The sequence below is a fragment of the Camellia sinensis genome, chromosome 6 (genome assembly GCF_055761805.1).
Source record: "Camellia sinensis isolate YWXY chromosome 6, ASM5576180v1, whole genome shotgun sequence".
In the NCBI taxonomy this organism is placed as follows: Eukaryota; Viridiplantae; Streptophyta; class Magnoliopsida; order Ericales; family Theaceae; genus Camellia; species Camellia sinensis.
In genome coordinates this window covers 212,501-225,000 of record NC_138966.1, presented here as the reverse complement: position 1 = coordinate 225,000, position 12,500 = coordinate 212,501, and positions in this window count along the sequence as shown.

The window sequence follows — 12,500 nt, the reverse complement described above, 5'->3', positions numbered from 1 at the left end:
ATGCCTTGCTACGGCGTCGTCCAACATGCCATGCCACGGCCTCGGCCCGCATGCCATGCCACGGCCTCGGCCGGCATGCCATGCCACGGCCTCGGCCAGCATGCCATGCCACGGCCTCGGCCCGCATGCCATGCCACGGCCTCGGCCCGCATGACATGCCACGGCCTCGGCCCGCATGCCATGCCACGGCCTCGGCCCGCATGCCTTGCCACGGCGTTGCCCAACATGCCATGCCACGGCCCGCATGTCTTGCCACGGCGTTGCCAAACATGCCATGCCACGGCCTCGGCCCGCATGCCATGCCACGGCGTCGCCCAACATGCCATGCCGCGGCCACGGCCCGCATGCCATGCCACGGCCTCGGCCCGCATGCCTTGCTACGGCGTTGCCCAACATGGCATGCCACGGCCTCGGCCCGCATGCCATGCCACGGCCTCGGCCCGCATGTCTTGCCACGGCGTTGCCAAACATGCCATGCCACGGCCTCGGCCCGCATGCCATGCCACGGCGTCGCCCAACATGCCATGCCACGGCCACGGCCACGGCCCGCATGCCATGCCACGGCCTCGGCCCGCATGCCTTGCTACGGCGTTGCCCGACATGCCATGCCACGGCCTCGGCCCGCATGCCTTGCCACCGCGTTGCCCAGCATGCCATGCCACCGCGTTGCCCGGCGTGCCATGCCTTAGCCTTGGCCAACATGTCGAGCCACGGCCTCGGCCCGCATGCCTTGCTACGGCGTCGCCCAACATGCCATGCCACGGCCTCGGCCCGCATGCCATGCCACGGCCTCGGCCCGCATGCCTTGGTACGGCGTCGCCCAACATGCCATGCCACGGCCTCGACCCGCATTACATGTCACGGCCTCGGCCCGCATTACATGCCACGGCCTCGGCCCGCATGCCATGCCATGCCACGGCCCGCATGTCTTGCCACGGCGTTGCCAAACATGCCATGCCACGGCCTCGGCCCGCATGCCATGCCACGGCGTCGCCCAACATGCCATGCCACGGCCACGGCCCGCATGCCATGCCACGGCCTCGGCCCGCATGCCTTGCTACGGCGTTGCCCAACATGCCATGCCACGGCCTCGGCCCGCATGCCTTGCCACCGCGTTGCCCAGCATGCCATGCCACCGCGTTGACCGGCGTGCCATGCCTTAGCCTTGGCCAACATGTCGAGCCACGGCCTGGGCCAAACTTGCCATGACACGGCCTCGGCCCGCATGCCAAGCCACGGCCTCGGCCCGCATGACATGCCACGGCCTCGGCCCGCATGCCTTGCCACGACGTCGCCCAACTTGCCATGCCACGGCCTCGGCCCGCATGCCATGCCACGGCCTCGGCTCGCATGACATGCCACGGCCTCGGCCCGCATGCCTTGCTACGGCGTCGCCCAACATGCCATGCCACGGCCTCGGCCCGCATGCCATGCCACGGCCTCGGCCCGCATGACATGCCACGGCCTCGGACCGCATGCCTTGCTACGGCGTCGCCCAACATGCCATGCCACGGCCCCGGCCCGCATGCCTTGCCACCGCGTTGCCCGGCATGCCATGCCACCGCGTTGCCCGGCGTGCCATGCCTTAGCCTTGGCCAACATGTCGTGCCACGGCCTCGGCCCGCATGCCATGCCATGCCACGGCCCGCATGTCTTGCCACGGCGTTGCAAACATGCCATGCCACGGCCTCGGCCCGCATGCCTTGCTACGGCGTCGCCCAACATGCCATGCCACGGCCTCGGTCAGCATGCCATGCCATGGCACCGCCTTGTCCAGCACGCCGTGCCGCAGCGTTGGCCAGCATGCCTTGGCCGGCATGCCATGCCAATGCCTTGGGCCAACATGGCGTGCCACGGGCTGGGCCATGCCGGTCCGTTGCCCGGCATGCCACGGCCGTGGCGGCATGGCAAGCCACGGCCTCGGCCAGCATGCCATGCCCCGGCCTCGCCCAGCATGCCATGGCACGGTCTTGGTCAGCATGCCATGCCATGGCACCGCCTTGTGCAACGTTGGCCAGCATGCCTTGGCCGGCATGCCATGCCAATGCCTTGGGCCAACATGGCGTGCCACGGGCTGGGCGAGCATGGCATGCCACGGGCTGGGCGAGCATGCAACGCCACGGCCTTGGCTAGCAGCAAGGCATGCCACGGCCTCGGCGAGCATGCCATGCCATGCCAAGGCCAAGGCCAAGGCCAAAGCCAAGGCCAAGGCCAAGGCCAAGGCAGTGGGCAAGGCCAAGTCCCTGTGCAAGGCATGGCCAAGGCCAAGGCCATGGCATGCCACCGCCTCGACCGATCTTTTTGAACATGATTCTTTTATAATCTTACCCAAACCGTGCAACACAATTAAAAATGCACTACAATCAATTTTAAATGTCATTCCCTATTTTTTTGCAATTTTTCTGGAGCTTTTCGAATTTTTAAAGCCCTTATTTGGCATAAAAAAATCAAAATAAAATAAAAAAAATGAAAAAAATAATTTAATAATTTCTATAATTACTAGTGAATCATCCTTTAATTATGGGAATTTTTCCATAATTTTTTGACCATTTTTATTAATTTTTATTATTTTTTAAGTATTAATATCGAAATAAATTAAAATAAAATATTTTCGGTAAAAAAATATTTTTTTTAATTTTTTTTATGGTGTATTAAATTATTTCCTACAACTTTCATGTTGAAAGTTTTGGCAAAAAACCATTACTTTTTAAAAAAACCCCATTATGACTCCTCGAACATGCTTGATGTTTCCTCCTGCCAGACTGAAAAGGGCTTAACAGGCTATTATAAGGGGGGGGCACCTCCCTTGCCCAGGGCAAGGCAGTGGCAGGTACGCCCCATGTTGGGCGCGGCCTGGGCTGCGGCCTTGGGTTACATGCACTGCGGCTCGACCGCGGCCTGGGCTGCGGCCTGGGGCGGCTCGGCCGCGGCCTTGGGCGGCCTGGACCGCGGCCTTGGGCGGCCTTGCGCGGCCTTGGGCGGCCTGGGCGCGGCCTTGCGCGGCCTGGGCGCGGCCTTGGGCAGCATGGCGTGGCATCCGCGCGGGCGTGGGCGGCCTGGCATGCGCGCGGCATGGGCAGCACGGCATGGCATGCGCACGGCCTGGGCGGCCTGGCATGCAGCCGGCCTGGCATGCCCGCGGCGTGGGCAGCACGGCATGGCATGCGCACGGCCTGGGCGGCCTGGCATGCAGCCGGCCTGGCATGCCCGCGGCGTGGGCAGCACGGCATGGCATGCGCACGGCCTGGGCGGCCTGGCATGCAGCTGGCCTGGGCAGCACGGCATGGCATGCGCACGGCCTGGGCGGCCTGGCATGCAGCCGGCCAGGGCAGCCTGGCCTGGCATGCCCGCGGCGTGGGCAGCGTGGCCTGTGCGAATACCGCGCGCGTGGTCTTTTGACCACGGTGCGCGTGTTGCGCGCATGGTCGCGCACGCCTTTGCACGCCTTCGCACGCAACGCACGTCTAGTGATAAGAACCGCAGCCAAGGCAGCCCAGCCCCAAGGCCATGGCCAGCAGCATGGCATGCCACGGCCAAGGCAGGCCAGCCAAAGCCAGCAGCATGCCATGCCAAGGCCAAGGCCAGCAGCATGGCATGCCACGGCCAAGGCAGGCCAGCCAAAGCCAGCAGCATGCCATGCCAAGGCCTAGGCCAGCAGCATGCCATGCCACGGCCAAGGCAGCCCAGCCAAAGCCAGCAGCATGCCATGCCAAGGCCAAGGCCAGCAGCATGCCATGCCACGGCCAAGGCAGCCCAGCCAAAGCCAGCAGCATGCCATGCCAAGGCCAAGGCCAGCAGCATGCCATGCCACGGCCAAGGCAGCCCAGCCAAGGCCAGCAGCATGCCATGCCACGGCCAAGGCAGCCCAGCCAAAGCCAGCAGCATGCCATGCCAAGGCCAAGGCCAGCAGCATGCCATGCCACGGCCAAGGCAGCCCAGCCAAGGCCAGCAGCATGCCATGCCACGGCCAAGGCAGCCCAGCCAAAGCCAGCAGCATGCCATGCCAAGGCCAAGGCCAGCAGCATGCCATGCCACGGCCAAGGCAGCCCAGCCAAGGCCAGCAGCATGCCATGCCACGGCCAAGGCAGCCCAGCCAAAGCCAGCAGCTTGCCATGCCAAGGCCAAGGCCAGCAGCATGCCATGCCACGGCCAAGGCAGCCCAGCCAAAGCCAGCAGCATGCCATGCCAAGGCCAAGGCCAGCAGCATGCCATGCCACGGCGAAGGCAGCCCAGCCAAAGCCAGCAGCATGCCATGCCAAGGCCAAGGCCAGCAGCATGCCATGCCACGGCCAAGGCAGCCCAGCCAAAGCCAGCAGCATGCCATGCCAAGGCCTAGGCCAGCAGCATGCCATGCCACGGCCAAGGCTGGCCTGCCAAAGCCAGCAGCATCCCATGCCAAGGCCAAGGCCAGCAGCATGCCATGCCACGGCCAAGGCAGCCCGGCCAAAGCCAGCAGCATGCCATGCCAAGGCCAAGGCCAGCAGCATGCCATGCCACGGCCAAGGCAGCCCAGCCAAAGCCAGCAGCATGCCATGCCAAGGCCTAGGCCAGCAGCATGCCATGCCACGGCCAAGGCAGCCCAGCCAAAGCCAGCAGCATGCCATGCCAAGGCCAAGGCCAGCAGCATGCCATGCCACGGCCAAGGCAGCCCAGCCAAAGCCAGCAGCATGCCATGCCAAGGCCAAGGCCAGCAGCATGCCATGCCACGGACAAGGCAGCCCAGCCAAAGCCAGCAGCATGCCATGCCAAGGCCTAGGCCAGCAGCATGCCATGCCACGGCCAAGGCAGCCCAGCCAAAGCCAGCAGCATGCCATGCCAAGGCCTAGGCCAGCAGCATGCCATGCCACGGCCAAGGCAGGCCAGCCAAAGCCTGCAGCATGCCATGCCGAGGCCAAGGCCAGCAGCATGCCATGCCACGGCCAAGGCAGCCCAGCCAAAGCCAGCAGCATGCCATGCCAAGGCCTAGGCCAGCAGCATGCCATGCCACGGCCAAGGCAGGCCTGCCAAAGCCAGCAGCATGCCATGCCAAGGCCAGGGCCAGCAGCATGCCATGCCACGGCCAAGGCAGCCCAGCCAAAGCCAGCAGCATGCCATGCCAAGGCCAAGGCCAGCAGCATGCCATGCCACGGCCAAGGCAGCCCAGCCAAAGCCAGCAGCATGCCATGCCAAGGCCAAGGCCAGCAGCATGCCATGCCACGGCCAAGGCAGCCCAGCCAAAGCCAGCAGCATGCCATGCCAAGGCCAAGGCCAGCAGCATGCCATGCCACGGCCAAGGCAGCCCAGCCAAAGCCAGCAGCATGCCATGCCAAGGCCTAGGCCAGCAGCATGCCTTGCCACGGCCAAGGCAGGCCTGCCAAAGCCAGCAGCATCCCATGCCAAGGCCAAGGCCAGCAGCATGCCATGCCACGGCCAAGGCAGCCCAGCCAAAGCCAGCAGCATGCCATGCCAAGGCCAAGGCCAGCAGCATGCCATGCCACGGCCAAGGCAGCCCAGCCAAAGCCAGCAGCATGCCATGCCAAGGCCTAGGCCAGCAGCATGCCATGCCACGGCCAAGGCAGCCCAGCCAAAGCCAGCAGCATGCCATGCCAAGGCCAAGGCCAGCAGCATGCCATGCCACGGCCAAGGCAGCCCAGCCAAAGCCAGCAGCATGCCATGCCAAGGCCAAGGCCAGCAGCATGCCATGCCACGGCCAAGGCAGCCCAGCCAAAGCCAGCAGCATGCCATGCCAAGGCCTAGGCCAGCAGCATGCCATGCCACGGCCAAGGCAGGCCTGCCAAAGCCAGCAGCATGCCATGCCAAGGCCAAGGCCAGCAGCATGCCATGCCACGGCCAAGGCAGCCCAGCCAAAGCCAGCAGCATGCCATGCCAAGGCCAAGGCCAGCAGCATGCCATGCCACGGCCAAGGCAGCCCAGCCAAGGCCAGCAGCATGCCATGCCACGGCCAAGACAGCCCAGCCAAAGCCAGCAGCTTGCCATGCCAAGGCCAAGGCCAGCAGCATGCCATGCCACGGCCAAGGCAGCCCAGCCAAAGCCAGCAGCATGCCATGCCAAGGCCAAGGCCAGCAGCATGCCATGCCACGGCCAAGGCAGCCCAGCCAAAGCCAGCAGCATGCCATGCCAAGGCCAAGGCCAGCAGCATGCCATGCCACGGCCAAGGCAGCCCAGCCAAAGCCAGCAGCATGCCATGCCAAGGCCTAGGCCAGCAGCATGCCATGCCACGGCCAAGGCAGGCCTGCCAAAGCAAGCAGCATGCCATGCCAAGGCCAAGGCCAGCAGCATGCCATGCCACGGCCAAGGCAGCCCAGCCAAAGCCAGCAGCATGCCATGCCAAGGCCTAGGCCAGCAGCATGCCATGCCACGGCCAAGGCAGCCCAGCCAAAGCCAGCAGCATGCCATGCCAAGGCCAAGGCCAGCAGAATGCCATGCCACGGCCAAGGCAGGCCAGCCAAAGCCAGCAGCATGCCATGCCAAGGCCAAGGCCAGCAGCATGCCATGCCACGGCCAAGTGTCACGGCCTTGGAATTTCTGAACCAACCCTCAGTCTTTCCAAGCCAACCGTGCGGCCTTAGATGCTTGTAGCACGCCTTGCTTGCACCTAAGTAAGCCTTTTGTGGAAGGGAGCTAGGGGAATGCACACACAAGAGAGATTGAGAGAATATTAGCTTTGTATTGCACTAGAGAGAAAGCTTACAACTTGGATCTACTTCTTAGTTCTTACATAGGTTGTTGGGTGTTACATAGGTTGGTTTGGCCAAATGAGGGCCTCCCCTTTATATAGCCTTACATAGAATATTCTAGAGCTACTATGGTGGAGAGTGTTCTAGACACTTCCACCTATTACATCTAATAGACTATTCTAGAACTATATGGATGGAGGGGATTCTAGATCCTTCCCTCATCCTTACAAAGACCCTACTCTAGAACATACAAGACTTATGTAGAAGGTTCTAGAGTTATATACAATGCTTTATAATACTCTATATTATTCTAGAATTTTCTAGGCAATGCTCCTGTAGCCTTTATTCTTGTAACCATTCTAGAGAGTTCCAGAACCCTCTAGCATCCTTCATGGTCTTCATACTTTCTCAAGTCTTCCAGGAGCTTCCAAGCCATTCCAGTAGTCTCTTTTTCTTGAGATTTCCTCCTGTTGGATACTTTGGCCTGGTCACGTTGGCGGGTCGTGACATTCTCCCCCACCTATGCTCGCGACGCCCTCGTCGCGTCTCCTTCTTTGAAGTCGCAGGTTCTCTCCTTGACTTGCGCCTTCTTGGTTTTCCTTTGTTCACCGTTGGCACCATGTATGGACCCCCGTCCATAATGCACCAAGTGTTGTCACGAGGCAACATCGCCTTGTTGAACTCTCGCGGTAACTCGATCTCCAGCACCACGCCATGGTCATTGACTTCTTCGCGCCACTCACCAAGGTGCAACTCAACCCCTTGAGCCAAGCCCTCCACGGACTTTACCTTGGTGTTTTCCACCTTCATCAATCCTTGACCCCCGTCAAGGTTCGGATCAACCCGCTTGGCCTCTTCCGCATTGATGAAGTTGGGCGACGCTCCCGTGTTGACCATGACTTGGGTTGCCTCCTTATCGACCTTGCCCTCTACGTACATCAATCCCTTATCCCCTTGGGTTGATGCAGTAGGCTTTGCTTCAAGCAGTTGCAGAGATCCCATGCAAGACTGCTCTTCCCTTTCTTGCTCCTCCAGCTTTGCAATGAGACTCCTCCTCTTAGGACAATCTCTTGCCCAATGTAGCTCATCACAAAGGAAGCAATTATCTCTGGGCTTCATATCCTTAGCCCACTTTGCCCATCTGCCCAAATTAGCAGCAATCTCCCCTCCTCGGTGCTCCTCCGTGTGAGTTACTCCCGACATAGTGCCCTTCCGTCCTTAAGTCACGACGCCTTCGCAACCCGCTCTGATACCAACTGTCACGGCCTTGGAATTTCTGAACCAACCCTCAGTCTTTCCAAGCCAACCGTGCGGCCTTAGATGCTTGTAGCACGCGTTGCTTGCACCTAAGTAAGCCTTTTTGTGGAAGGGAGCTAGGGGAATGCACACACAAGAGAGACTTAGAGAGAACACTTGGAGAATGTTAGCTTTGTATTGCACTAGAGAGAAAGCTTACAACTTGGATCTACTTCTTAGTTCTTACATAGGTTGTTGGGTGTTACATAGGTTGGTTTGGCCAAATGAGGGCCTCCCCTTTATATAGCCTTACATAGAATATTCTAGAGCTACTATGGTGGAGAGTGTTCTAGACACTTCCACCTATTACATCTAATAGACTATTCTAGAACTATATGGATGGAGGGGATTCTAGATCCTTCCCTCATCCTTACAAAGACCCTACTCTAGAACATACAAGACTTATGTAGAAGGTTCTAGAGTTATATACAATGCTTTATAATACTCTATATTATTCTAGAATTTTCTAGGCAATGCTCCTGTAGCCTTTATTCTTGTAACCATTCTAGAGAGTTCCAGAACCCTCTAGCATCCTTCATGGTCTTCATACTTTCTCAAGTCTTCCAGGAGCTTCCAAGCCATTCCAGTAGTCTCTTTTTCTTGAGATTTCCTCCTGTTGGATACTTTGGCCTGGTCACGTTGGCGGGTCGTGACACAAGGCAGCGCAGCCAAAAGCCAGCAGCATGCCATGCCAAGGCCTAGGCCAGCAGCATGCCATGCCACGGCCAAGGCAGGCCAGCCAAAGCCAGCAGCATGCCATGCCAAGGCCAAGGCCAGCAGCATGCCATGGCACGGCCAAGGCAGCCCAGCCAAAGCCAGCAGCATGCCAGGCCAAGGCCTTGGCCAGCAGCATGCCATGCCACGGCCAAGGCAGGCCTGCCAAAGCCAGCAGCATGCCATGTCAAGGCCAAGGCCAGCAGCATGCCATGCCACGGCCAAGGCAGCCCAGCCAAAGCCAGCAGCATGCCATGCCATGGCCTAGGCCAGCAGCATGCCATGCCACGGCCAAGGCAGGCCAGCCAAAGCCAGCAGCATGCCATGCCAAGGCCTAGGCCAGCAGCATGCCATGCCACGGCCAAGGCAGGCCAGCCAAAGCCAGCAGCATGCCATGCCAAGGCCAAGGCCAGCAGCATGCCATGCCACGGCCAACGCAGCCCAGCCAAAGCCGGCGGCATGCCATGCCAAGGCCAAGGCCAGCAGCATGCCATGCCACGACCAAGGCTGCCAGCCAAAGCCAGCAGCATGCCATGCCAAGGCCTAGGCCAGCAGCATGCCATGCCACGGCCAAGGCAGCCCAGCCAAAGCCAGCAGCATGCCATGCCAAGGCCTAGGCCAGCAGCATGCCATGCCACGGCCAAGGCAGCCCAGCCAAAGCCAGCAGCATGCCATGCCAAGGCCAAGGCCAGCAGCATGCCATGCCACGGCCAAGGCAGCCCAGCCAAAGCCAGCAGCATGCCATGCCAAGGCCAAGGCCAGCAGCATGCCATGCCACGGCCAAGGCAGCCCAGCCAAAGCCGCCAGCATGCCATGCCAAGGCCAAGGCCAAGGCCAGCAGCATGCCATGCCACGGCCAAGGCCAAGGCCAAGGCAGCCCATCCGAAGCCAGCAACATTCCATGGCAAGGCCAACGCAGCCCAGCCAAAGCCGGCGGCATGCCATGCCAAGGCCAAGGCCAGCCGCATGTCTTGCCACGGCCTTGTCCCGCAGCGTGGCGTGCCTTTGCCTTGGGCTAGAACATCGCATGCCACGCCCTTGGCAAGCAATCCTGTCCCTCGTGTAATTGCCATTTGGTTTGGCTTTGACTTACGTATATGTTGCCCTGCGAAATGCTTGTCCCTCGGGTAATAGCCGTTTGGTTGCCTTTGACTTGCGAACCCGTTGCTAGTGCTTTCCCCAGTGGAAGCTTTGTTGGGAAAAGTATGTCCCTCGGAAGTTGCCTGTTGCGTTTGTTATTTGCATTCGAGCTATCCGATGCTTGCTGGGTTTCTCTAAGAGTTTTTGCACGTTCGTCGGGCTTTTTAATTATTTATTTACTCATAAAAATTATAATAAAATAAATTAAAAATAAAAAAATAATTAAAAAAATTACTATAATTACTAGTGCCTCATCTTATAATTGTTGGAATTTTTCTAGAATTTTTTGAGTATTTTTAGTAATTTTTATTATTTTTTAAGTATTAAAATTGAAATAAATTAAAATAAAATATTCCGGTGGCCAAATATTTTTTTATAATTTTTTTTATGGTGTATTAAATTATTTCATACAACTTTCATGTTGAAAGTTTTGGCAAAAAACCATTACTTTTTAAAAAAACCCCATTATGACTCCTCGAACATGCTTGATGTTTCCTCCTGCCAGATTGAAAAGGGCTTAACAGGCTATTATAAGGGGGGGGCACCTCCCTTAAGGCTGGCCAGCATGGCCAGGCCACAGGCCACGCCTATGCCTAGGCGGGCGCTTGGCACATGCCATCGCTTGGCTTGTGGCATTGGCTTGTGGCATCGAAACTACATAGCCAAGCACGGGATGCGTCGAGTGGCGGCCCGCGGCGGTGGCGGTGGCACGTTGGCCTAGGCCAGCATGCCATGCCACAGCCTTGGCCAGCAACATGGCATGCCAAAGCCTTGGCCAGCAACATGGCATGCCAAAGCCTTGGCCAGCAGCATGCCATGCCTTGGCCTTGGCAAGCATGTCATGCCACGGCCTTGGCCAGCAGCATGCCATGCCACGGCCTTGGCCAGCAGCATGCCATGCCCCGGCCTTGGCCAGCAGCATGCCATGCCACGGCCTTGGCCAGCAGCATGCCATGCCACAGCCTTGGCCAGCAGCATGCCATGCCACAGCCTTGGCCAGCAACATGGCATGCCAAAGCCTTGGCCAGCAGCATGCCATGCCTTGGCCTTGGCAAGCATGTCATGCCACGGCCTTGGCCAGCAGCATGCCATGCCACGGCCTTGGCCAGCAGCATGCCATGCCCCGGCCTTGGCCAGCAGCATGCCATGCCACGGCCTTGGCCAGCAGCATGCCATGCCACCGCCTTGGCCAGCAGCATGCCATGCCACAGCCTTGGCCAGCAACATGGCATGCCAAAGCCTTGGCCAGCAGCATGCCATGCCTTGGCCTTGGCAAGCATGTCATGCCACGGCCTTGGCCAGCAGCATGCCATGCCACGGCCTTGGCCAGCAGCATGCCATGCCACGGCCTTGGCCAGCAGCATGCCATGCCCCGGCCTTGGCCAGCAGCATGCCATGCCACGGCCTTGGCCAGCAGCATGCCATGCCACAGCCTTGGCCAGCAACATGGCATGCCAAAGCCTTGGCCAGCAACATGGCATGCCAAAGCCTTGGCCAGCAGCATGCCATGCCTTGGCCTTGGCAAGCATGTCATGCCACGGCCTTGGCCAGCAGCATGCCATGCCACGGCCTTGGCCAGCAGCATGCCATGCCCCGGCCTTGGCCAGCAGCATGCCATGCCACGGCCTTGGCCAGCAGCATGCCATGCCCCGGCCTTGGCCAGCATGTCATGCCACGGCCTTGGCCAGCAGCATGCCATGCCACGGCCTTGGCCAGCAACATGGCATGCCGCGGCCTTGGCCGGCAGCATGCCATGCCGCGGCCTTGGCCGGCAGCATGCCATGCCGCGGCCTTTGCCGGCAGCATGCCATGCCGCGGCCTTTGCCGGCAGCATGCCATGCCGCGGCCTTTGCCAGCAGCATGGCAAGCCCAAGCCTTGGTCAGCAGCAGCATGCCATGCCAATGCCTTGGCCAGCAGCATGCCTTGCCACGGCCTCGTCCAGCAGCATGGCATGCCACGCCACGGCCTCGGCCATCAGCATGCCTTGCCACGGCCTCGGCCATCAGCATGCCTTGCCACGGCCTTGTCCAGCAGCATGGCATGCCCGGCCTTGGCCAGCAGCATGTCATGCCACGGCCTTGGCAAGCATGCCAAGCCACGGCCTTGGCAAGCATGCCATGTCCCTCGGGTAATTGTACAAGTTGCCTTGCGAAATGCATGTCCCTCGGTTAAATTGCCATTTGGTTGGCTTTGGCGTGCGAACGAGTTGCCTGTGCTTTCCTTGTGGAAGCTTGTTGCGAGAAGTATGTCCCTCGAAAGTTGCCTGTTGCGTTTGTTATTTGCATTCGCGCTAACCGGTGCTTGCTCGGCCTCTCTAAATGTTTTCGCGCGTTCGTCGGGCTTCTTGGTCCTTCGGGGGGTGATTCGTTTTGGGGGGCTGGTGCACAGTGTACGTCGTGGCGCGTGAGTTGTGTTCGGTTTGTGCGAGTTGGACGGATCCCTGCCTGTGCAGCGAACTCCACTGGTGCATTCCTCCATGTCCCTCGGGTTGTCTTCGACTCGCCTTCGGGTTGCTTGCGCTTCCCTAGTGGAAGGTGCCTTGCGAAAAGCGTGTCCCTCGGGTAATTGCCATTTGGTTGGCTTTGACGTTCGAACGAGTTGCCTATGCTTTCCTAGTGGAAGCTTGTTGCGAAAAGTATGTCCCTCGAAAGTTGCCTGTTGCGTTTGTTATT